This window comes from Eptatretus burgeri, chromosome 14 (genome assembly GCF_056783735.1).
Source record: "Eptatretus burgeri isolate ZD-2024b chromosome 14, Ebu_testis_v1, whole genome shotgun sequence".
Classification (NCBI taxonomy): Eukaryota; Metazoa; Chordata; class Myxini; order Myxiniformes; family Myxinidae; genus Eptatretus; species Eptatretus burgeri.
The window spans coordinates 485,859-513,547 of NC_140974.1; the positions used below are offsets into that span (position 1 = coordinate 485,859).

Sequence of the window (27,689 nt, forward strand, 5' to 3'; positions counted from 1 at the left end):
CAGCTTGCTCCCAATCATCAGCATGGTCATGGAATCCATCATCGCTTCCGACATCGAATCCTTCCTCTGCTCAAATGGCTTGATTTCCGAGCATCTATTTGGATTTAGACCAGGTCATTCTTCCCTGGACATGCTACTTCTGCTTTCCCAACAGTGTATCGAGGTCCTAAATGCGAAACATGAGATCAGAGCGATCTCCCTAGACATATCGCGAGCTTTTGATACGGCCTGGCATCCCACATGGCTCACCAAACTCTCTTTGTATGGTATCCAAGGCAATCTCCACGAATGGCTCACGGACTTCCTCTCCTGTCACAGTCAATACGTGGATCTTCATGAAATTCTGTTATCTCCTCTTCCTGTCCAGGCTGGAGTTCCTCAAGGTCAGGTCAGGTATGGGAGCATGTGCCAGAACAGCACGTCGCTGCGTCCACTTTCCGCCGGTACTCCAGGGGCCTCCGTCTGGCCATCCCCCAGGCAGATGCCAGGCCCATCCCCATCTCCTTGAGATGATGGTCAACCTGTTGCAACCATGAGGCACGTGGTCGACCCACTGGCCTCCTCCACTCATGAGACTCCCTCGCTGAGAGAATCTGGTGAGCAGGATCAGAGTCAGGACAACGAGCCACATGTCCATACAGCCGCAACTGACGCTCACGGACTATGCAGGTAACAAATCTCATCCGAGTCTCTCTCAGCAACCGCTCGTTGGACACAAAATCCGACCAGCGATAGCCAAGGATTCTCCGAAGAGACCTGGTACCAAAGGAATTAAGTCTCCGTCTCAGATGCTTGGTCAGAGTCCAAGTCTCGCACCCATAGAGCAAGACTGGAAGTACCAAGGACCTGAAGACTCGGACTTTCGTCCTCCCGCACAGGTACCGGCAGCGCCACACCCCATGATCCAGTGAATCCATGACTCCCCAGGCCCGACTCAGACGTCTATTGACCTCTGACTCGCAGCCAGCAGAGACATGAATATCACTGCCAAGGTAAGTGAATCTCTCCACGACCTCAACATCCTCACCACAAACAGACACAGACAGGACAGCAGCATCCAAGATGTCACCGAAAGCCTGGATCTTAGTTTTGACCCAAGAAACCCGTAATCCCAACGGCTCCGACTCCTCATTCAGCACCTCGAGGGCCCCCAAGAGGATGTCTAAAGTCTCCGCAAAGATGACTGCATCATCTGCAAAGTCAAGGTCCGAGATCTTGACATTCCCAAATGACGCACCGCAACTTGATCTCTCCGACATCCTCCCTAGAATCCAGTCCATACAAGTGCTGAAAAGTGTGGGGGCAAGTACACATCCCTGACGAACTCCAGTAACAACTGGAAATAAGTCAGAGATGGTACCACCACACTTCACAGCACTCTCAGTACCAGAGTAGAGTTCAGACATCAGATCGATCAGTTTTGGTGGCACCCCACGAAGACCAAGAATCCTCCAGAGGACATCCCGATTCACTGAATCGAACGCTTTACAGAGATCAACATAGGCTGCAAGCAGCCCCTGCCGAAACTCTCGTCTGCGTTCGGTGAGGACACGAAGTGCAAGGATACGGTCAATCGTTGACCTCTTTGGTGTAAAGCCTGACTGCTCTGGACGCTGGTGCTCAAGCAGATGGTGGCGAACCCTATCGAGAATTATCCGAGCAAAGACCTTGCCCGGCACTGAGAGCAGCGTCACCCCTCGGTAGTTGTTGCAGTCTTGGCGATCACCCTTCCCTTTCCAGAGAGGGACAACAAGGCCCCTCTTCCAGTCAGTTGGGATGATGCCTGTGTTCCAGGCAGAGCACAAAACTGCATGCAACGACACGAGTGCAGCATTTCCACCAGCCTTGAGAAGTTCGGCATGGATGCCACAGATCCCTGGAGCTTTGCCCCGTTTCAACTGGTTCACCGCAGCCCGTGTTTCCACAAGCGAAGGTGGACCACAGTTGATTCGAGGGTCAGCAACAGGGATTGTAACACCCTTGACGTCCAACTCGACAGTTGAGGGATCTGCCTGGTACAACCGCTCAAAGTAACCGGCCCAGCGGGCCTTCACTTCAGACTCCTCTGTCAAGAGCCTACCACTCTCTGCTCGAACTGTAGTGCTCCGAGGGATGGGCTTGGATGAACGTAATGCGCGAATTCCCCTGTAAGCGGGACGAGAATCACCTGTCCACAGGTGATGCTCTATCCCCTCACAGATTCCTCGCACATAGGCCTCCTTGTCCACCCTCAGTGCACGTACAGTTTTACGCCTCAGCTCCCTGAACAGCTCAGCTCTGCCATTCAGCCTGGCACTGCGACTCTGGTCAATGGTATCCAGTGTCCCTTGAGAGATAAAATTCTTCTTTGCCCTGCGGTGAGCTCCAAGGCATCCACCGGCAACATCAAGGACGGTGGTCTTGAAGGCGCTCCACAACTCTTCAGGACCCCCCAAAGCACCCAGACCCCCCAAGTGTCCACTCAGCCTGTTCGCAAACTCCTCAGCTACTCTCTCATCCCTGAGCTTGGCAACATCCAGCCTCGGCTGGGATGGTACCATTCTCCAGGATTTAAGGTGCAGCTTTAGAGTTGCTACAACAAGCCTGTGGTCAGTATTGAGGAACTGAGCACTCCGGTAGACCCTGCAGTTCTGGATCATCCTCCAACGACCGTCAATGAGGACATGGTCAATCTCCTTTGCCACACCGCCAGCGTTGGAATACCAAGTCCAGCGATGAGCTTGTGGGCGCTGAAACCATGAACCAGCCACCCTAAGTCCATGACTTCTTGCAAAGTCAAGGAACTTAGTGCTATTCTGGTTCATAGTTCCTGACCCATGGGGACCAACACACACCTCATAACCGTCCCTATCAGTTCCAGTCGATGCATTGAAATCCCCCAAGACTAGAAGTGTATCTCGTCTGGGGCACTGATCAACCACAGACTCGAGTGTGGCGTAGAATGCATCCTTCACGGTGAGATCACTCGCCTCAGTCGGAGCATAAACAGAGACCAGGGAAATGACACCTAAGGAGTGACGAATCCTTAATCTCATAATACGCTCGTTGACCGGTGTTACCTCAATTATCATTGGGGTCAGCTTATTGGACACAGCTACAGCAACTCCTTGGGTATGGTAACCATTCTCAAGGTTCCTCAAGGCAGTGTTCTTTGACCCTGTACTTTTTCTGGTTTTCTTCAATGATCTCTCAGATTCTCTTTAAAATCCTCTTTATCTCTTTGTTGATGTCTCCACCCTCTGCCATACCACCTCTCATCCCTCTGATTTGGAGGCAGCAGCCTCTTCACTCTCTGCAGACCTGGATAATTAAGCTGTTCAAACACCCCCCCCCCCAAATACTTTCTCAACAATCCCTTTGAAGAAGTCCTTTCATTCAAGCTTTTGGGTCTAAGTATCTGTCACAATCTTTACTGGGAAAGCCATATCCCCAAGCTGGCCTCCAAAGCCAGTCGCCAACTGGGCATCCGACATCATGCAAAGTCCTTCCTGGCACACCTGAGCTTCTAATCAATAATAAAGCTTTCATCCACAATCTGTTGGAGTACTGCACACCCCCCCCCCCCATGAAGCTGAGTCTTTGGGTCTCTCACTCCCTCACCAGAGGCAGGCTGTTAGTCTTTCTGTCTTCTACAGTCTCCTCACCGGCCTCACCCCCACCCTGCCTGTTATCTGTCCCCCCTATATTTCCTCAAGGCGCTCCAGGTTTTCCAGAAACACCTTTCTGGTGAAACTGCCAAAATCAAGAATCACGACTCACCTTCATTCTTTCATTCCTCCTTTTTTCCAACCTCTGGAACAAACTCCCACACTCTCTTCAACCCCACTTCTCCCTCCAGGCATCCAAAACAGCTGTTCGCCACCATCCCATATCTTCCCCCATCTAAAACCATGATCTTTTCTACCCCCATTAATCCAACCCAAACCCACCTCCTTCAAATTCCCGTTTTTCATTCCTGAAAGTCCCTGTAGTACCATCTTGTTTACCCTGTATACCCTGACCCATCCCTCTCCCTTTCACAGATCTCCTTTTGTCTCTGTTCCCCACTATTTTGTGATTCCCTCTCCCCTTGCTATATGTTTCTCTGTATTAGCTATTAAATGAGCCGAAAGAGATATATATATATATATATATATATATATATATATATATATATATATATATATATATATATATATATGTATATGTATATATATGTATATGTATATATATATGTATATATATATATATATATATATATATATATATATATATATATATATATATATATATATATATATATATATATATATATATATATATATATATATGTATATATATATATATATATATATTTATTCATTTATATATATATATTTATATATATATGTATATATATATATATATATATATATTGTGACGTCCACGGGACTTGAACAGTCCCGCCAACGTAGAATGAGCCGAAACGATGGAGGCGGTTTATTTATTTATAACCCAAACATGGCGGTTCTAATCACTCTACCGCAAACGGGACGAGGAAGGTGGCACGAGTCGCTTTTCACTGAGTTGATGATGTTTATTTGTTTTTATTATTAACCAGAAATAACAAGACTCGGCAAGAAGAGGGATCCGGGGCGATTCGACGGGATGGTGTGGGATCGGGCGTGGGGAAAACAGACAATTCCAATGAATATACAATTCTCAAACCCTCTAAGGTGCCAAGCACACACACACACACACACACACACACACACACACACACACACACACACACACACACACACACACACACACACACACACACACACACACACACACACACACAGTAGCTACTTCTGGTGGTCAGGCTGGACCGTGGTGTGGACGCAACTGTCCCTGGATCAGCGTCGGACGAGCTGGCCTTGCTCTCGTCAGGGGGGGGCAGGAGAAACCGTGGTGCTGTCGACCTCCTGGTCCTGGCCCAAGTCCGCTCACAGCCGCCAGGGAACCAGTTCTGGCACCAAATTGCGAGCAGGAGAGGGAGGCAGGTCCGCCCGCCGTTCGACCCTGTACTCCGAGTCAGCAGAACCCCAGAGCCAACCAAGGTGAGGCACGAGGCTCAGCAAGGCTCCAAGACACGATCGAATCAGCACAACAACAAGTACGCTTCCCGCGCAACAGCCTCCACACCAAAAAAACACGATCTTTTTGTCCCGATCTTCTTGCTCTTCCCTTTTCGACCCCGAACAGAACCTTTTTATCCTCCCGTCCTCGTCACTTCCAATCGAGCCGTTTTATTGGCCCACCGCCGTCGCCTTCTGCCAATCGTGATCACGGGGCGGAGCCATCCGCAGCCCTGTCCTGTGACGTCACGGCCAGCCTCCAGGGACTACTAAAAGGGGTTTACGCAGACACACTTACCCTATCCCGTGTCCCTATCTCATTACGTGACAATTATCATTTCCCCCTTGAAGAAATGAACATTTACTAGACAACTTATCACCACTGAATTGCTACTTATTACATCGAGATCCTGGTAAACTCGAACAGCATGGCATACCTAATTAAACATCCTAATTACCCTTTGAATGCATACCCCCCCCTCAAACGTAACAATATATATATATATATATATATATATATATATATATATATATATATATATATATATATATATATATATATACACACACACACACACACACACACACACACACACACACACACACACACACACACACACACACACACACACACACACACACACACACACACACACACACACACACACACACACACACACACACACACACACACACACACACACACACACACACACACACACACACACACACACACACACACACACACACACACAACTGGTCAAAAGTTTTAGAACACCCCATTTTTCAGTTTTTACTGAAATTTAAGCAGTTCAAGTCCAGTGAATAACCTGAAATGGTACGAAGCAAAGCGTTAAACTGCCAGAGGTTAAAAAAAAGTTTAGGCGACCAGAAACTGAAAAATAATGCAAATTTCAGAGTTGTTAAAAAAGGTCCTTTTCAGGGAACAAGTAATGGGTCAGCAACTGCAGCTGTTCTGCAGCAATGGAAGTAAATTAAGCCTTGAAAGTTGATGCAAACTTCCTACAGGTGTCCCAACTTTTGTTGATTCCTTACAAACCCTTTGTCTGTATAAAAGCAGTGTTGGAAAAGACTGTGTTGCTACACCCTCTGAAGCATAACTTGGACAATATTGCACTGCAGGAAGTAGTATATTGCTATCATAATGATGAGAAAAAGACAATTAACAAAGGAAGACAGACAGACCATTATAACTCTTAAAAGTGTCGGACTTTCCTTTCGAGAAATTGCAAAGGGAGCCAAGGTGTCAGTGAGTACATTTTCCTACACCATCAAAAGGCACTCGGAAACTGGAGGAAACTGACAGGAAGAGGTCTGGCAAACCCAAAGCCACAACGCAATCAGAAGACGTTTCTGAGAGTAAACAGCTTGCGTGATAGGCGGCTCGCAGGACAGCAGCTTCAAGCACAGCTTAACACTGGTCGAAGTAAGGAAGTCTCAGTTTCAACTGTGAAGAAACGACTTCAAGCTGTAGGTTTGACAGGTCGAGTGGCAGTAAGAAAGCCATTGCAAAGATGGCAAAATAAGAAAAAGAGGCTTGCCTATGCCATGAGGCACCACCAGTCATCATCACACCATTTGATAGCCTTTATCCCTGAGCAGGGGTCAGCTTTTTGCGGGCTCCAATCATGGTAACCTTTCTTATGGCAATGTTTTTACGGCCGGATGCCCTTCCTGGCGCCAACCCTTTAGTCGCTTTCAACCCTGCAAGGATAATTTCCAGGAAACTGGTGCTCATTTTGCCGGCCATTGGAAGGATGACAGGCTGAGTCAACCCCCCTGATGCTAACTCAGCGGCCAGCGGGGATCGAACTCAGGACCTCGAGGATCCCAAGCCACTGCCTTAACCACTAAGCAACACCAGGCTCATATGAAGCACCGCCAGTGGACTACTGAAAACTGGAAGAAGGTCTTATGGGCCGATGAATCAAAATTTGAAATCTTCGGTTCATCACGCAGGGTTTTTGTACGCCGTCGAGTTGGCGAAAGGATGGTTCCTCAGTGTGTGACACCAACAGTCAAACTTGGAGGAGGAAGCGTGATGATCTAGGCCTCTTTTGCTGGATCCAGTCGGCGAATTGCACAGGCAGCCAAACCAAAAGGGCGACCACAGAATTTTGCAGTGCCATGCAATACCCTCTCCTCTGGTCTATGCGTAGTCGGTCAGGGGTTCATCCCACAGCAAGACAACGACCCAAAACATACCTCCAAGCGATGTCAAAACTACCTTGGAAGAAGAGAACAAGACAGTAGGCTTCAAATCATGGAATTGTCAGCAGTCTCCAAACTTAAACGCCTTCGAGCTAGTTTGGGATGAACTGGACAGAAGAATGAAAGCAAAGCAACCTACAAGTGCAACACATTTGTGGGAACTTCTGCAACAGTGTTGGGAAGAACTTTCCGAACAATCTTTGATTCCCATTGCAGAAAGAATACCACGAGTATGTTCGGCTGTTATATCTGCAAAAGGTGGATACTTTGATAAGTCAAAAATTTAGATTAAATTTTGTTCAACAAAACGATTCCATGATGTTGTTTTTTATCTGCAATTGTTTGGTTGTTCTCTGCATTCATTTCAGAGTACATTGAAACAATAAACTGCTTAAATTTCAGTAAAAACTGGTAAAATGGGAGTGTTCTAAAATTTTTGACCAGTCAAGTTTATAGATAAATAAATAAATATATATATGGATAAATATATATATATATATATATATATATATATATATATATATATATATATATATATATAAATACATGCATATATATATATATATATATATATATATATATATATATATATATATATATATATATATATATATATATATTAGGGCGATTTTAGCTACTATGGTAAAAATTCAAATTTGCAATAGAAGTTTGCAGAACCTTCCAAATGGTGAGGTTTCATGAAAAACTAAAATCTTCCAAGTTTTATTAAGATTAAATAATATTTAGGACTTGCGCAGGCACTTGACATCCTTCTCCATTAGTACAACAAGGCTAAATTAAAATGAAAATCTCTTTTGATGAAAACAATTTAAAAAAATTATCCTGAAAAGTAAATAATATGCCTTTATAAAATCAAAGTTTCCTTTGAGGCCTTTGGGTATTTCCGTCAGTCATCCTCCATCACTTGAACAAGGTACTGCACTTGAGCCTCATCTCTTGTTCGACCAGCTTTCGTGAAATCTTGGATGAGGGCGACGCCTCTTTCAGCCGCATCATTCACGACGTTCAAAGAGTCAACCCTCTGCTTTGCTTTGACGTAGGATTCAAAGCTCTTCCAGTTTGATGGATCCTTTTCCTCGAGAAAGTCTTCTGGCAGCTTGAGGAGCGTAAAGAGATTTTTAGTTTGGGAGGAGCAGAGGTCAGACAGCTTCTTTCCCTCTGGATTGGGAAGCCAGACTCGTCGAGATGGATCCTTTGAACCCTCCACGTCCTTCATGTTTATTACCATGGCGATCTTTTCTGACGAATCTAAGTTGTCATCAAAGAGTGCAAGGCCGACGTTAACTTCGCTCAGGTACCACAGATGGCAGCTCATTGTTTTGTATGCAGCATGATTCAAGGAATGGAGGGGCTTGAAGGAGCTGGAGGTTATTCTTTGGCGCGGAAGCAGCATTTCGAGCGTCGAACCAGGCCCTGATATAGTGCTTAGCAACAAAAAGACAGACCTGCTTGATCCCGCTAAACAGGCGTTCTGTGCGACATGTACTGCGGGATGATGACGCGCGTTTCGTGAGAAAATCCGAGAACTGCCCTTGAAACATCCAGATCTTGAAGCAGTAAATTGCACGAGCCATCCAACGCGCCCGGTGAACGGCGCCAGGTGCCCTGAATGTTGGAACCTGATGTCCAGAAGGGACGCCTCCAAGGAAAATGATCGTCAGTTGGAGAAGTTCTTTGTGGTCGTCTCGGAGATGCTTCTGCTTCAGAAGCTCTTGGGCATGCTGAATGACAGAATTGGCCCATGGATGGATATCGGTGGCTGTGCTTGCATCATCAGCAGCAGTCAAGTACTGCGTGAAATTAAAATGGAGCCAGCAGTCCCGGAAGGTTTGGAATAAGGTGATGTCTGGCCCTCGGGATGCTTCATCGACCGAAGAAGAGTAAATTGCTTCCAAAACAAGTTCTAAGACATGGTGCCGACACGCAAAATAAAGAAGTTGATGATCAAGGATGTTTTCAATACGAACACAGACCCCACCCCGGATTCCAGTATTAACAGCTGTCGTGTCAAAACGCATCCCTTTGACACGTCCAATCAGGTTCCAATCCTTAACTGTTGAAAAGATGACCACGGCTGTTTCATCCGCCTTGGAGTCTTTCAGCATCGGAATTGCCAGGATTTTTGACACACCATTCCCAGTGACCAGAATTGGCAGCCTGTCAACTTTGTCTCTTCCAGTTAGGTCTGGCATCAGCTTGGAATCCCAGTGGACTACCAGGGGTGTGTCAACCTTAAAGCTCTGCTTTATCTCTTCAGCGCGTTGCTTCCAGTGCTTAACACGAGCGGCACGAATGGCACTTGGACTGAGAGAAAGTTTATTGATGTCTTGTCCCAATTGCTTGGCAAATGGAATTAGAACCCGACTTGCAGAACGATCGCTAAGGAGAGTTCTATCCAGGGCCTCAGTTACTTCAGATGTTAATCCAGTTGTCTCACGTTTTCTCTTCGGAGGCTGGGAATCACAGGTGGTTGGATGGATGGAAGAAGATGGTTGTCGACTTGGACTAGATTCAGTAGAGCTGGAGGAGGAGGAAGACTGGAGGTTGGCTGTTTCAGAAGTTGCAGCCATCTCCAAAAGCGCCTTCTGTTTCCTCTTTTTCTCTTCATCCTTACGTTTCATAAATTTCTCTGAAGTCCTGGAAGTCTTGTAGTCAAGACTCCCGATCTTTCCTGGACGCTCTTTTCACGCTGAGAAGCAAGAAACTCCTTGTCCTCATCGATTTTTATAAGATTCATAGCATCAGCGTGAGCTATGTCAAACAGCTCATCCAGGTCGGCCTTGAAATTGTCTTGTTTCTCTATGTTGGTGCAGTCTTCCGATTGATGCTTTTCTTTAAACCCTGCCACGTTGTGTGTAATTTTCGCACATGGACTACCACATCAGGAAGGTGCTTAGTAGGAATCCCCTCTGTGGACCAGATGTTCATTAGCTCTAGTGATGTTTGATTCACACTTGCAGTTAGGGTCTCATTCATTTCCACATGAAGGAACATCAAAAAGCGGAGAACTTCAGCCTTAGAAGGAAGCTTCTGACCAGGAAGTGTTGGATTAGGGGATCCAATCAGCCAAATGGCCTTTTTCGATCTAGTTCTGGAGGCCATTACCCCCAAAATATGCAGAAATTTCTGGTCTGAAAAAAAGATAAAAACATCATGGTAAAGTGGGAAATGTTACAGAGTGGAAAGTACACATTGAAAAGTAACAAGTTTTTGCCAAGCTTGCGCGTTAATTCATGCACGCATGAAGAAAGGCTCTGCTCACTGCTGTGCAATTGCGCAACTTTCAACAAGAAAACTTTCCGTTTCCGAAATTTGGACTGAGTTGGGACTTCATTATTTTTAGATTTAGCAATTTATGAGCTGATTTTCATTTCTTCACTTCAATATTTAATATCATTTTTATGCATTCAATTATACGAATATATTAATTAAACCCTCAAAACAGTAAATTCATATGATATCAAAATAAACTTTTAATTGATCTGCGAAAAGAGGAAAAAAATCATTTTTGGTAGTTTTTGATGCCCTTTGTGCAACTTTGCATCGCTTGTGCAAGTTCAAGAACATGACTCAAGCAAAAAATATTTTAACACAATGATTTCTAGTAGGAACCTCACTGAATGGTGGGTTCTGCGCATTAAAAAAAACTTTCATTTTTTAGAAGCACCCTAATATATATATATATATATATATATATATATATATATATATATATATATATATATATATATATATATATATATATATATATATATATATATATATATATCTTCTTCTTTCGGCTGCTCCAGTTAGGGGTCGCCACAGCGGATCATCCATCTCCATTTCGCTCTATCCTCCACATCTTCCATTGACACTCCAACCACCCGCATGTCCGCCCTCACCGCATCTATGAACCTCTTCTTTGGCCTTCCTCTTCTCATCCTTCCTGGCGGCTCCATCCTCAGCATCCTTCTCCCGAAATACTCCGCTTCCCTCCTGTGCACATGTCCAAACCATCTCAATCTCGCCTCTCTCACTTTGTCTCCAAACCGCCTACCTGCACTGCCCCTCGAATATACTCATTTCTTATCCTGTCCACCCTCGTCACTCCCAACGAGAATCGCAGCATCATTAACTCTGCCACCTCCAGCTCCGCTTCCTGTCTTTTTGTCAGCGCCACCGCCTCCAAACCATACAACATAGCTGGTCTCACGACCGACTTATTTACTTTCCCTTTCACTCTTGCAGCTACCCTTCTGTCACAAATCACTCCTGCAACTCTTCTCCACCCACTCCATCCTGCCTGCACTCTCTTTTTCACTTCTCTCCCACACTCTCCGTTACTTTGGACAATTGATCCCAAGTATTTCAACCCATCCACCTTCCCTACCTCAACTCCTTGCAACCGCACCATACCACCACCCTCCCTCTCATTTACGCACATGTACTCCGTCTTACTCCGACTGACTATCATTCCCCTTCTCTCCAGTGCGTACCTCCACCTCTCGAAGCTCGCCTCAGCCTGCTCCCGACTCTCCCTACAGATCATGATGTCATCCGCGAACATCATAGTCCATGGAGACCCCTGTCTGATCTCGTCCGTCAACCTGTCCATCACCATTGCAAACAGGAAAGGGCTCAGAGTCGATCCTTGGTGCAATCCCACCTTTACCTGAAACCGGTCAGTCATTCCTACCGCACACCTCACCGCTGTCACACTGTCCTCATACATAACCTGCACCATCCTCACATACTTCTCTGCCACTCCCGACCTCCTCATACAATACCACAACTCCTCTCTTGGCACCCTATCATAAGCTTTCTCTCAATCCACAAACACACAATGCAACTCCTTCTGGCCTTCCCTATACTTCTCCATCAACATTCTCAAAGCAAACATCGCATCAGTGGTGCTCTTTCCTGGCATAAAGCCATATTTCTGCTCACAAATCATCACCTCTCCTCTCAACGAGCTTCCACTACTCTTTCCCACAACTTCATAGTGTGGCTTAACAACTTTATGCCTCTGTAGTTACCACAGCTCTGCACATCACCCTTGTTCTTAAAAATCGGAACCAGTACACTTAATCTCCACTCCTCTGGCATCCTCTCACTTTCCAAGATTTTATTAAGCAATCTGGTTAAAAACTATACTGCCATCTCTCCTAAACACTTCCATGCCTCCACTGGTATATCATCTGGGCCAACCGCCTGCCTTTCCACTCTTCATCCTCTTCATAGCAGTCCTCACTTCATCCTTACTGATCCACCCCACTTCCAGATTCACTATCTCCATCTCTTCCATCTCTTCCATCTCTTCCATCTCTTCCATCTCTTCCATCTCTTCCATCTCTTCCATCTCTTCCATCTCTTCCATCTCTTCCATCTCTTCCATCTCTTCCATCTCTTCCGTCTCTGTCTCTGTCTCTGTCTCTGTCTCTGTCTCTGTCTCTGTCTCTGTCTCTGTCTCTGTCTCTGTCTCTGTCTCTGTCTCTGTCTCTGTCTCTGTCTCTGTCTCTGTCTCTGTCTCTGTCTCTGTCTCTGTCTCTGTCTCTGTCTCTCTCTCTCATTTTCTTCATTCATCAGCTCCTCAAATTACTCCATCCACCTTCTCAATACACTCTCCTCGCTTGTCAGACCATTCCCACTTGCGTCCTTTATCACCCTGACCTGCAGAACATCCTTCCCAGCTCAGTCCCTCTGTCTGGCCAATCGGTACAAATCCTTTTCTCCTTCCTTTGTATCCAACTTCTCAACAAGCTCGCCATATGCCTTTTCCTTAGCCTTTTCCACCTCTCTCTTCGCCTTGCGCCACCATTCCTTGCACTCCTGTCTACTTTCTTCATCTCTGGCTATCCCACTTCTTTTTCGCCAACCTCTTCCTCCTTATACTTTCCTGTACTTCCTCGTTCCACCACCAAGTCTCCTTATCTTCCTTCCCCTGTCCAGATGTCACACCAAGTACCTTCCGAGCTATCTCCCTCACCACTTCTGCTGTAGTTGCCCAATCATCCCACACCTCTTCACCACCATCCAACACCTGTCTCACCTCCTCCCTAAATTTCATGCAACAGTCTTCCTCCTTCAGCTTCCACCATCTGGTCCTTGGTTCAGCCCTCACTCTCTTCCTCAACCTCACCTCCAAAATCATACTACAGACCACAAATCAATGCTGTCGAGTTACACTCTCCCCTGCCACCACCTTACAGTCTCCAATCTCTTTCAGGTTGCATCTCCTGCTTAAGATGTAATCCACCTGTGTGCACTTTCCTCCACTCTTGTACGTCACCCTGTGTTCCTCCTTCTTCTTGAAATACGTATTTACCATTGCCATTTCCATTCTTTTTGCAAAATCTACCACCATTTGCCATTCCACATTCCTCACGTTGACACCGTACCTACCCATCACCTCATCCTCTTTATTCCCTTCCCCAACATGCCCATTGAAATCTGCTCTAATCACCACTCTTTCATCCTTGGATACACTCTCCACCACTTCATCTAACTCACTCCAGAAATCTTCTTTATACTCCATCTCACACCCCACTTACGGGGCATATGCACTGATGACATTCATCATCACCCCTTCAATTTCCAACTTCACACTCAGCACTCGGTCCGACACTCTCCTCACCTCCAATACCCTCTTGACATAATCTTCCTTCAGGATTACCCCGGCACCATTTCTCCTCCCATCCATACCATGGAAGAACAGTTTGAAACCACCTCCAATTCTCCAATCCTTACTCCCCATCCACTTGGTCTCTTGTACACACAGTATGTCCACCGATCTTCTCTCCATCATATCAGCCAACTCTCGCCCTTTGCCAGTCATAGTCCCAACATTCAGAGTTCCAACTCTCACCTCCACACTTCTACCCTTCCCCCTCTCCCACTGCCTCTGGAAACGCCTTCCCCGTCTCCTTCTCCTCCTTCGCCCAGCAGTAACAAAATTTCCACCGGTACCCCGCTGACCAACAGTACCGGTGGCGGTCGTTGGTAACCCGGGCCTCGACCGATCCGGTATGGAAATCCGTTTTATTGTCCGCATAATGATTTGGCATAGGTTTTACGCCGGATGCCCTTCCTGGCGCAACCCTGGTCGCCTCATAGGACACACAGGGATATGGTACACCTATTCTAACCCGGGCATACAGCGGGCCCAGTACACTGGTACTCATTTCGCCGACCTCAGAAGGATGACAGACTGAGTCAACCCCTGGGGTATTAATTCAGTGGCCCAACGGGGCTTGAACTCAGGACCTTTTAGATCCCAAGCCACTGCCCTAATCACTACACCAACACCAGGCTCTATGCATACATATATATGTATTAAAAATATATACATTTATAAATATATCCAAATAAATATATATATGCAAATATATATGCAAATATATATATATATATATATATATATATATATATATATATGTACACACACACACACACACACACACACACACACACACACACACACACACACACACACACACACACACACACACACACACACACACACACACACACACACACACACACACATTAAAGGCCATTTTCCCTGCGAAACCGGGGGTTAGCCTTGCGGGGCCCTTGAAAATCTTCTCCACTTTACCCTATTTTCTGCATCTCCCCTTCTTAATCCCCTTGCCCACATTTTTTCTTCCACCACCTTTAGCCAAGTTTTTCTCGGTCTTCCCCGTCCTCCACTTCCGACTACACTCATTTCCAACACTCCTCTCACCCAGTCACTTTCATCCTTCCTCAACACATGACCCAACCATCTCAACCTGTTTCTCTTCACAACCTTCATCACAGACTCTATTCCCATCATCTTCCACAAGTCATCATTTGTCTTCCTCTCTCTCAACGATACTCCACACATCCACCGAACCATTCGCATTTCCACCCTTTCCAGCCTTTGTTGCTGCTCCATGTTCAGTACCCATGTCTCACTCCCATAAATCATTGTACTCCTCACACATGTAGCATACACCTTTCCCTTCAGCTTCAACGACAATCCCCTCCTCGTCAGCACGCCACTCAGTTCCCGAAACTTCTTCCAAGCACATCTCACTCCAGCAACCGTCGAAGAGTCTGATCCACCTTCTCCATTCAACATGTCTCCGAGATAGCAAAATGTTTTCACACCTTCCAGCTTCACACCATCTCCAAGATCCAACTCAACAATTCCTTCATCTGCAGCTCCCTCGATGCATACCTTACACTTGAATGTAGCTGCCACACTGGTTAATGACCCTCTCACCCCACTACATTTTCGATGAACCCATTCAGCACACATTGTACACTGAATGGAGTTCACTCCGACACCCTTCCTGCACACACCACACGGCCACTTCCCAGTCCTTTCCACGTAACCACATGCTTTACCACTTGCCATCACATTCGTCTTTCCGATATTCACCTTCAAACTTTTTGCCTCCATACATTCCTTCCACTTGTTCATCTTCTCCTTCAGTCCATCCATACTTTCTGCAATCAACACCAGATCATCTGCATACAGCAGCTCCCACGGTAAACCCTCCTTTACCCACCGAGCCAGCACCTCCATCACAACTACAAATAGAAGTGGACTTAGTACCGACCCCTGGTGCACTCCCACCTTCACTTCAAACTCACCACTGTTCCCGTCCTTCGTCCTTACAGCTGTGCGTGCTCTCTCGTACATTGCCATCACTACTCTGATCAACCATTCCTCCACTCCTAACTTCCTCAATGCCCATGTCCATTACTTCACGTGGAACCCTATCAAATGCTTTCTCCAGATGAACAAACCCAAAAAACAACTTCTTCCTCTTCTCCATGTACTTCTCCTGCGACTGCCTTACAATAAAAATTGCATCTGTCGTTCCTCTTCCTGGCATAAATCCAAACTGCATTTCGTCAATCTTTACCTTTTCCTTATCCTCTTCTCCAACACCCTTTCCAATACCTTAATTCCATGCTCTAATAACTTTATTGCTCTATAGGAGCCACAGTCCAGAGGGTCACCTTTCATTGTACAAAGGGACGAGGGTACTCAGTTCCCAATCCACTGGAATGTGGCCTTCTTTAACCACCAGATTACAGATCTCTGTCATTCTCTTCATACCCCAACTTCCCGCTGCCTTCAACATATCTCCCACAACTCCCGTCGGCCCTCCTGCTTTTCTACTCTTCATTGCTCTTATAGCTTCCGCAACTTCCTTCTCAGTTATCTTCTCTGCTGGTCCTAAAACTGGGTTACTCTCGATGTTGCTATCCCATTCATTTTCGACATTCAACAGCCTTTCCATATATCTCTTCCATCTTCCTTTAATTCCATCTGAGTCCACAACGATTTGTCCCACTTCATCCTTCAAGCAGCTCACCCCCATCACATCAAACCTCTCTCTCTCTCTCTCTCTCGCTATCTGCTTTGCAATCCTGAATACCGCTCTCTTACCCTCTTCTGAATCCAAGCGTTCTCCGAACATTTTCCTCAAGGCCTCCTGCACCTTTACTACCTCTTTCTTTGCAGCCTTCTTGGCCACCTTATAACTTTCATGCGCTGCCTCTTCTTCCACCGTACCCTTCGCCTTTTGCCATTCCTTGAACTTCCTCCTCTTCTCTTCAATCGTCTTTCCAACTTCATCACCCCAGCACCATGTTTCCGACGCCTCGGTGATCCTTTAGTCCATCCACATACCTCACCAACGGCTCCCAACAGACTATCTTTCATTGACATCCAACCACTTTCAAGCTCAACCACATCATCTTCAACCATACTCAGCCTCTCTCTTAATGCTTCCTTCACCGTCGCCTCTAAAAACCTCCACACTTTCATCCTCGGTTGGTTCTTCACCCGCTGAATTCTCCTCGCACCTTTCACCTTTATATCGCAGACAACCAGGTGGTGCTGTGAAACAGTCTCCTCCCCTGGGATCACCTTTGTGTCCCGGAGGTTTCCCCGATCTCGCCGACGCACCATCAGGTAGTCAATGGTTGTCGTCGACCCACCTGACGTGTATGTAATAAGCTTATTATCCGCTTTCTGGAATTGAGTATTACAAATCAACAAATCAGCTCCATCAGCAAACTCCAAGATCCTTCACCTTCTCCATTTCTCACACCATATCCATAACCCCCATGGACTCCCTCAAAACCATCTGGACTCCTTCCCACATGTCCATTCAAGTCTTCTCCGACCACAACTATTTCATCATCTTTCACATTTTACATCAACTTCTCTATCGCACACCAGAACATGTTCTTCTCTTCATCGCTTCGACCGACCTGCGGGGCATATCCCGAGATGACGTTCACCAAGAGCTTTCCGATCACGATTCTCACCATCATCACCCTTTCACTCACTCTTGTCACACTCACTACACTGTCTACAAACTCCTCAGAAAACATGACACCGACACCATGCACACCTTCCGGGCACCCTTGCCACATAAACTTATACTTCTGCCCCTGCCTTCCCTTCACCATTCTCACACCACTTCCCTTCCATCGTGTCTCATGCACTCAACATATGTCCACTCTTCTTCTGACCAATGTTTCAACCACTTCTCCAGATCTCCCTGTCATTGTCCCTACATTCCATGTACCAAACCTCAGAAACCGATCTCCACGTGGGGCATCAGACAATTGGTCATCATAAATGGAAAAATTTCCTCCCTTGCTTAGATCAGGTTCCCCACCTTGAGTTTTAACGAGAGGGGGTGAGGACCCCCACGGGGTACTTCGGGCTGTACCCTGCCCATCAGTTGTACTCGTCATGGTTTCCTTTTGAGGCGATGTTTTTATGGCCGGATACCCTTCCTGACGCCAACCCTTTTTGTCGCCTCTTACGACACTCAGAGATACGGTGTACCTATTCGAACCGGGGCACACACCGGGCACATGTATATATATATATATATATATATATATATATATATATATATATATATATATATATATATATATATATATATATATATATATATATATATATATATATATATATATATATATATACAGGCGTAGTGCCTGGGGTAGCGGCTTGGGATCCAAAAGGTCCTGAGTTCAAGTCCCGTTGGCCGCTTGAATTAATACACACCAGGAGGTTGACTCAGCCTGTCATCCTTCGAAGGTCGGCGAAGTGAGTACCAGTGTACTGGGCCAGGTGTATGCCCCGGTTATAATAGGTGTACCATATCCCTGTGTCGTAAGAGGCGACCAGGGTTGTGTCAGGAAGGGCATCCGGCGTAAAACCTGTGCCAAATCATTATGCGGATCATTACGGATGATCCGCTGTGGAGACCCCAAAAGGGAGCAGCCGAAAGAAGAAGAAGGTGTGTGTGTGTGTGTGTGTGTGTGTGTGTGTGTGTGTGTGTGTGTGTGTGTGTGTGTGTGTGTGTGTGTGTGTGTGTGTGTGTGTATATATATATATACATATATATACATATATACACAAGCCGGAAGGCGGTGATGGGTCGCTGAGCAGGACTGTTAGTATTGCGACAATTTGACCGCTGACCTCGTGGAGATAGGTCATTATGCAAATGAGCAAACTTGTACTATAGTACAGGCATTTTAGCAGAAATATTTGGTCAACCTCCCACAAATTGCAACAAAAGCAAACTCAACAGATTTTGATTCCTGTATATGTCCTCAGTGACAGAAAAAAAGTCCTAAGGGATCCTCCAGAGGGAAAGTCCTGAAATCATGGAAATGCAATATGGCCGCCACCCAGCTTTGGGGAAAATGAGAAAATTGAAAGATTGATATTTTAATATGTAAATATGTTTTTCTGTATTCTAATTGTTTCGAGTTATGGTCAGTATTATATATTGATATACAAGAATAATTATAAAAAAGTGAAATGTATTGAGGGTAAAATAAAAAAAATTATAGCTTTTTTGTCCCGAAAAAAAAAATACTTACCTGATACTGATTTTGGCTCCTGGACAAAAAAAAAGAAACGTTGAAGACACAAGATGAAATCAAGTCTATGGCAATGCAATATAATTATGTAAATCATTGAAACATGAAAAAATTCACAATCCCACTCGGGGAAATCACATCTGCCTGACGAAGGTTTCGAAATGAAAATGAAAATTCGCATTAAACTCAGAAACGACATCCATTATAAACTCACTATACATGTTGAGAAAAATCAAGCGTATTAAAGTTAGAACTCGACAATGTCGTCATCATCCAAATCATTGTCACATGGAGTGTTTGTGCAGCAGAGCCCCTGCAGTTTCCACAAGCTGGAGTGCACTCAATGTTGTGCTTCTTGCATGTGCATCTCATGGTGCTACATTCAGCCTGGCAGTTGCACCTAATGACACGTAACATATTTTCAGGAGCTTTAGCTATTGATGTCTGAAGTGGCACAAAACCCTCATCACACTTCTGCCAACCCCAGTATGTGGAAGAAGTATACAAGTCTGACGTCTTGAAACGAATCAAAGACCACCTTCAGAAGCATGTCGAGTCTGCAAAGATATCTTCTCGAACTGCAGCACTCTGGGTTTAGTATATGGACATGCTGGACATTCTACGCAAATACATCCGGGCAGAGCGCACTGGGAACTGGTCAATACATCTGCAGGCCATCCAGGAAATGCTGCCTTACCTGGCAGCCTCCGGCCACAACCTGTATGCCAAATCTGCGAGTGTGTATCTGCAGCAGATGTCCAACCTCAAAACTCAACATCCCAATGTCCAACAACGTTTTGATGAGGGGTTCCATGTGGTTTGACGAAGTGATCGCCTGTGGGCAGGTCTTTCATCTGACCTGATCATCGAACAAGTTCTGATGAGAAGTTTGAAGACCAGCGGGGGGCTCACACGAGGGCGAGGAATGACAGAGCAACAACGGCTGTTATGGCTACTATCATTGCCTGCCTGTGCAGAAATAAACCAGGCAATGCAGGAGCTCACAGATGCGAACTACAACACTGGAGAGCAGAAGAAGGACATGACCAAGGCAAGACAATCTCGTGACTGGAAGGACACACTATCAGCTCTTCAGTATTTACAGGAACGGAATCCGTTCAGTAGTGATCCACGTCTGAAGAACATTGTCACTGGAGTTCATGCACACCCCACTGTCAACGTCGATACAGCACATGATGTGGGAGCTAAAATATTGAAATCTATGGGAGGGAAAACACCTGCCGAGTACACATTTTAGAGGAAAGACCAAGTTGTCACCCTCGGCATGAAGTCATCTGTCAAGATTGATGGAGAGCAAGTCCAGGTTGACCCACAACTCCTCTTCCAGAGACTGATCACTGTTGCACAGACAGCAGAAGAACTGGAGTCGGCCTTCAAATATGAACTGTGCAGCTATCCACCAGCCCTCTTTGATTCCTCTCTTCAGCTCCGAGAAGCACACAAGCCAGTCTTTGCTGATGCCGTCTGGGATCTTCTTGGATCCGATGTCCCAGCCAATATCCCCAATGATGGGCAACAGTATGTTTTGGATGGTGGGGCACTTGTTCAACGCATTTCCATGGTCTTGTGGATCTACATACAGAGACATATGCCACCAGTACACTGATTATGTAACGAAGAAGTACGGAGATGCCATAGTCGTGTTTGATGGTTATGAGAGTACCAACACGAAGGACATGACACACCAGAGATGGTCTAAAGGGAATGCTGGCACTAAAGTGACATTTACAGCTGACATGCGTCTCACAATGAAGAAGGAACAGTTTCTTGCCAATAGGCAGAATAAACAGCGATTCATTTTTATGTTGAGTGAAGAGCTTCAGAAGAAGAACTGTGAGACACACCATGCCTCAGGGGATGCTGATCTCCTGATTGTACTGAAGGCCGTGCAGTCTGCTACTGTCACCAACACTGTGTTAGTTGGTGATGACACAGACCTCCTCGTCCTCCTATGCTACCATGCAAGCTTAGAATCCTATGACCTCTTCTTTTGTCCCGAGCCAAAGAAGAACACAAAGAAGCCTCGCATCTGGAACATCAAGGCCACAAAAAAATGATTGGTACAGACATATGCAAGCACATACTGTTTCTACATGCAGTTCTTGGGTGCGACACGACATCTGGTCTTCATGGGATTGGAAAGGGAGCTTCCCTCAAAAAGTTCAAAGCAAACAACACATTCCCTGAGCAGGCCAAGGTTTTTGATACACATCCAGCTTCCGTATAGTATGTGATGTGGCAGATGCAGGAGAAAAAACATCGGTGATAATCTACAACGGAAAGTCAACTGACACCCTGGACACCCTCCGGTATCAGCGGTACTGGGACAAGGTGGCTTCGACTCCTCTCATGTGCAACCACAGATGTTACCACCTGCATCAGAAGCAGCAAAGTATCACAGCCTGCGCGTGTATCTGCAAGTCCAAGAATGGAAGGGATGTGCAGATGAACTTCTTCCGACAGACTGGGGTTGGCAGAAGTGTGACGAGGGTTTTGTGCCACTTCAGACATCAATAGCTCCAGCTCCTGAAAAGATGTTACATGTCATTAGGTGCAACTGGCAGGCTGAATGTAGCACCATGAGATGCACATGCAAGAAGCACAACATTGAGTGCACTCCAGCTTGTGGAAACTGCAGGGGCTCTAGCTGCACAAACACTCCATGTGACAATGATTAATTTTTTGTTGTATACCTTGTCGAGGCTCGTATGAGAGCTAACACACAACGCACAGCAAGGGGGCATGAGACAAGAGGGGTGGGAGTGGGAGGGACAAAACAGTGGGGAACAGACACATTAGGAGATGTGTGGAAGGGAGAGGGATGGGACGGGGAACATGGACATTACAGGGACTTTCAGGAAAGAAAGCAGGGGAATTGAAGGAAGTGGGCTTGGGTGGATTATCGGGGGTAGAAAAGATCGAGGATTTGGATGGGGGAAGATAAGAGGTGGTGGTGAACAGGTGTTTTGAAAGCCTGGAGGGAAGAATGGGAAAGAATAGAGTGAGGAAGTTTATTCCAAAGGCGGGAAAAAAGAGGAATGAAAGAGTGAAGATGAGCAGTGATTCGTGATTTTGGTAGTTTTACCAGAAGGGGGTTGTTGGCGGACTTTGAGCGCCCTGTGGAAATGTGGTGGGGATAAATCGCAGAGAGAGCAGGGGGGGGCAAGGCTGGAGAGGAGACGGTAGAAGACAGAAAGACCACCGACCAACCTGCGGTGATTGAGTGAGAGGCCCAAAGACTCAGCTTCATTGCGGGAGATGCCGATGATCCTAAATGCCCTGGTTTCGACAGCGTGAAGCCGAGAAAGGTGGGAGGCAGGAGCACCAGCCCAGAGGGGAGAGCAGTACTCCATCAGGCTACGGACAAAAGCTTTGTAAGTGGTCAGGAGCTCAAGAGGGCCGAGGAAGAACTTTTCACGACGGAGGATTCCCAGTCGTCGACTGGCTTTTGAGGCGAGGTTGGAAATGTGACTTTCCCAGGAAAGGTCATGGCAGATAGTGAGACCCAGAAGCTTGAAGGAAAAGACTTCTTCCAGAGGATTGTTGAGAAAGTGGATGGGGGGGGGGGGTTCTAAACGGTCCTTTCGAAGAGACAGAGTGAGAGTGTGAGAGTTGTCTGGATTGAAAGACATGTTCCACGTGTTGGACCAGTTTGTGATTTTATCCAGATCTGCAGTGAGCGAAGAAGCTGCTGCTTGCCGGTCTGAGGGACGACAGATGGTACGGCAGAGGGTGGAGTCATCAGCAAAGACATATAGAGGATTTTCCAGAGTCGGAGAGATCATTGATGAAAACCAGAAAAAGAACAGGGCCCAGAACCCTACCTTGAGGAACTCCAGCCTGGACAGGAAGAGGGGATGAAAGAACTCCATTTCGGGCCACACGTTGACTGCGACAGGAGAGGAAGTCTGCGAGCCATGAGTGGAGATGGCCTTGGATACCATGGGAAGAGAGTTTGGTGAGTAGGGCAGGCTGCCAGACTGTGTCAAAAGCATGTGATATGTCCAGGGATACGGCTCGGATTTCCTGTCTGGCATTGAGGACCTCCATCCATTGATGGGAGAGCAGAAGCAGCATATTCATGGTAGAGTGACCTGGTCTGAAACTAAATTGATGATCGGAAATCAAGCCATTGGAGAAGAGGAAGGGTTTCATGTCTGAAGCAATGATGGATTCCATAACGTTTCTGATGATTGGGAGAAGGCCGATTGGTCTGGAGTTGCAGGGATCTGTTTTTGCACCTTTTTTATGCAGGGCAGTGATGTTTTCAGATTTCCAAGCAGATGGCAGATGACTTTGAGCAAATGACAGGGTGAATAGAACAGAGAGAGGGTGAGCAAGAACAGAAGAGCAGACTTTGAAGACACGTGGGCTGATGCCGTCTGGACCGGTTGCAGAATCTGAGTCAAGGTTTGAAAGCAAGCTCTCCACTTTGTTAGGAGAAAAGGACACAGAGTCCAGGGACAGTTGGGTGCGACTGGGTAAGGTGGGTAGAGAAAGTGTTGGGTTTGGGACACAAGATTTTGCTGCAAACACCGAGTTTAGGAATTCAGCTTTTTCACGTGCGGTATCAGCAGTGCGGCCATTTGAGGTAAGGGAGAGGATAGAGGGGGAACAAACACCAGAAACAGATTTGATTAAGCGCTACCAGGACTTTGAGGAGGGAGAGAGGTTTGAGAGTTCAGACTGGAGATGAGAAAGATGTTGTTTTCTGGCTCTCCTGAGGGTAGATACCACACTTGTTCCGAGCTTTGTGGAAGGAACTAAGATTGCCCTCAGTTGGGTTTGCTTTCCATGAGGCAAAGGCAAGTTGTTTCAGGACAACTGCCTCGCCACAAGCTTCAGTAAACCAAGGGCGGGAGGAAGGGTAGGACCACTGAAGACGAGAGGGGATAAATCTGTGCATGAGAGCAAGTTTCTTTGAAAGAATTCCCAGGATGAGTTGATGTTTGAGAAAGTAGTGATGGGAGACTAGTCTGTAAGTTTGATGGCTGCTTGGAGACCCTGCCAGTCGGCTTGAGTGAAATGCCAGACTCGACGGCGGTGAGGTGGTTCTCTGATAACAGCCAGAGAGATGTCCACTTTTACAAGGACGTGGTGAGAAGAACCGATTGGAGCAAAGGAAGAGCAGCAGATATTGTCAGGGAAATTTGTCAAAATCAGATCCAGAAGAGATGGAGTACCATTGGTTGAGATCCGGGTCGGGAAGTTGACCGATTGAGTCAGTCCCAATGAGTCGCAGAAAGCTTTTGCTGAGGTGCCATGACAGGTGAGAGAGGTACCCACACCGAACCAACTGGCATGATGACAATTGAAGTCACCACATAAGAGGAAGAGAGAGTTTGGATGAGAAGATAGAAGATGGTCCATGTTTTCAGATAGTGAGGTATAGATGGAGTCATCACTGTTCGGTGGACGGTACAGTACACATATAAACATAAGGTGGGAGTGGAGGGGAAGCCGTAGCCAGAGGTATTCCTGGGGGTGTGGGGGAGTGAGAGCAGTCCATGGAGAGTGAGGAATAGAGTCTTTGATGAAGAGAGCAACACCTCCACCAGAACGAGGCTCAGGTCTGTCATACCGGAGGAGGGAGAAACCGGGGAGAGATACTTGGGAGTCAGACACTTCTTGGGAAGGAAAGGAAATACTTCTTGGGAAGTATTTCTTGGGAAGGAAATACATATATATATATATATATATATATATATATATATATATATATATATATATATATATATATATATATACATATATATATATATATATATATACATATATATACATATAGTTGCGGGCCAGGGGTTGGGTGAGAAGACGACCAGGGGGGTAAGCTATCTCGGGTTCCCACCAGACTCCTCGGAATTGCAGGCCGTCGCTTGCAGATAATTCCATGACACGGAGGGTCGCTACCAACCGTGAACGCCAATAACTCAACCGCGTGACCTAGGGTCCCATCTATGGGTTACCGGGTTACTAATTAATCACGTGATTTAATTACCGGGGAAAACGCCCTCAGTACAGCTTGTCCGAACCGGATCACTTTACTGGACCGGATCAGATGCATCCGAGTGACACTGCCAATGACGTACCGGATAAAAGGAACGGATCGTTGGGAATAAAGTCCCGGCTCGGTTGGGAGATGGACCATGCTGGATTAATGAAAGAAAAGACAAAAACGAGCTGGGAACATTTCTCCAAAGGGATTTAGTAACAGGCAAGCGAGGAAAGATATGTGGCACAGTGAATATCGCTTTTGTTCTGGTGTGTAAGCAGGAATAGGAAGAAATGTGCGAGGTGCGGCAATATACAAGCAACTTATAAAAGCATACACAGAGCAGAGTTATCCCTATGTAATTATTGTACAATCTTAACTTAAGCGAGGACAGGCACCATGACACACACACACACACACACACACACACGCACACGCACACGCACACACACGCACGCACGCACGCACGCACGCACGCACGCACACACACACACACACACACACACACACACACACACACACACACACACACACACACACACCAATGAAGAGGAGTTAATGAAGAGAAAAAAAGAGAGGAGATGAGGCTAACGGTTTCTCAATATCTTGCACGATTGCCCGACTGCACTACTAGTACATTTTGGGGGGATGCTCCGCTGGGCGATACTTCCCTGACAGCTGGCGCGTCGTCTCTTGCTTCGTGGCACTTCGTGCAGCTTGCGTCAGTCCAGAGAATGAGATGCAACCGTCAGGCGTGAAGGCAGGGACGTGGGTAGAATCAGAAGCCAGTGGGTGGAGAGAGACGGTGTCAAAAGCCAGTGAGTGGAGAGAGGTGGAGTCCGAAGCAAGTGGGCGGAGAAGGGCGGGTGGAGAGGGCGGAGTCAGCAAGCGGGTCAGTGAAGAAGTACAGGTGGAGAAGGGAAGTTGGAGAGCTGGCACGTGAGAGAGAGAGGACGGATGGCTTCTCGATCCGTCCTTTTATAGACCCCGTGGTCCGGGGTGGGGGCGACGACTTGAAGCGATGTGTCGTCACCCGAATCACACACTTGGATTGGCCCCGGTCATTGCGTGGCCCAGCCGTGATGGCTGGAAGTGGCTGCACTCCACTTCCGGCAAGATGGTTCCAAGCTGCGGAATCATCTCACTCCGAATCGTGATATGAATGCACCGAACTCCGTGATATGAATCGCCTTGCACCGAACCCCGTGCCGTGCCCCGGCGACCCAAGGTTAGCGCTGGTAAATGTGCCTGCTCCGTGGTTCGCCATGCAGCCTGAGCGATCCGGCCGCACAGCATGCCTCTGCCTGGTAGCAGCTGCATCAAGGCAGAGGTGCGGGGGGATGTCTGCCGTCCACGGAAAACATTTGTGGCCATCGTGGTGAGCGAAGACCGACGGACAGCAAGACGTTATTGTAACCCCATGTGCCTGTCCATGTAAGTTAAGATTGTAGAAGGTTATTATTTCAGGTTAAATCTGCTCTGTGTCTGCTTTGCAAGTTGCTTGTAATATTGCCGCACTGCTCACATTTATTTATATCCCTGCATAACATGCCCCAATAAAACTATTCACTGTACCACATATCTTTCCTCGCCTGGTTGGAAATAAATTATGATGAGAAATGTTCCCAGCTCATTTTCATCTTTTCTTTCATTTATCCAGTATGGTCCGAATCCTAGCGTAGCTGGGACTTTATTCCCAACGATCCGTTCCTTTTAGCCGGTATGTCCTTGGCAGTGTCGCTCGGCTGCATCTGATCCGGTAAAGTGATCCGGCTCGGACAAGGCGCACCGAGGGAGTGTTCCCCGGTAATTAAATCATGTGATTAATTAGGTAACCCAGTTAATCCATAGACGGGAGGACCCTAGGTCACGCGGTTGAGTTATTGGCGTCCACGGTCGGTTAGCGACGCGCCGCGTCATAGAATTATCCGTGTGTGATGGACTACAATTCCGGGGAGTCTGGTGGGAGCCGAGATAGCTTTTCCCCCCTTGTGGTCTTCTCACCTGACTCCCAGCCCACAACAATATATATATATACATATATATATACATATATACATATATATACATATATACATATACATACATATATACATATACATACATATACATACATACATATACATACATATACATACATACATATACATACATATATATATATATATATATATATATATATATATATATATATATATATATATATATATATATGACAATATTTTATTTACTTTGTTCTTTGAATGAACCATCGAGTTTAAGCTCAATACAACTGACTGTAGCTACGCCAGACTGTGTGTGAACATGAGAAGCTGAAACTAAAGATGTGAATGTATCTTCTGTGCTCTTTTTGTTCCTGTAATAAATATACCAGGTCAAGCATTCGCCTGAGACAGATTATATAAGGTCATAACAATCAGGACATCATCATTCATGTTTACAAA

General features: G+C 46.3%; 1 protein-coding gene across 1 annotated transcript in view; it reads right to left on the reverse strand.

The window, feature by feature from the left end:
* Nucleotides 1-27,689, reverse strand: part of LOC147012527 (uncharacterized) — a 202,139-nt gene that overhangs the window by 74,720 nt on the left and 99,730 nt on the right. The gene's annotated exons all lie outside the window — the stretch shown is intronic.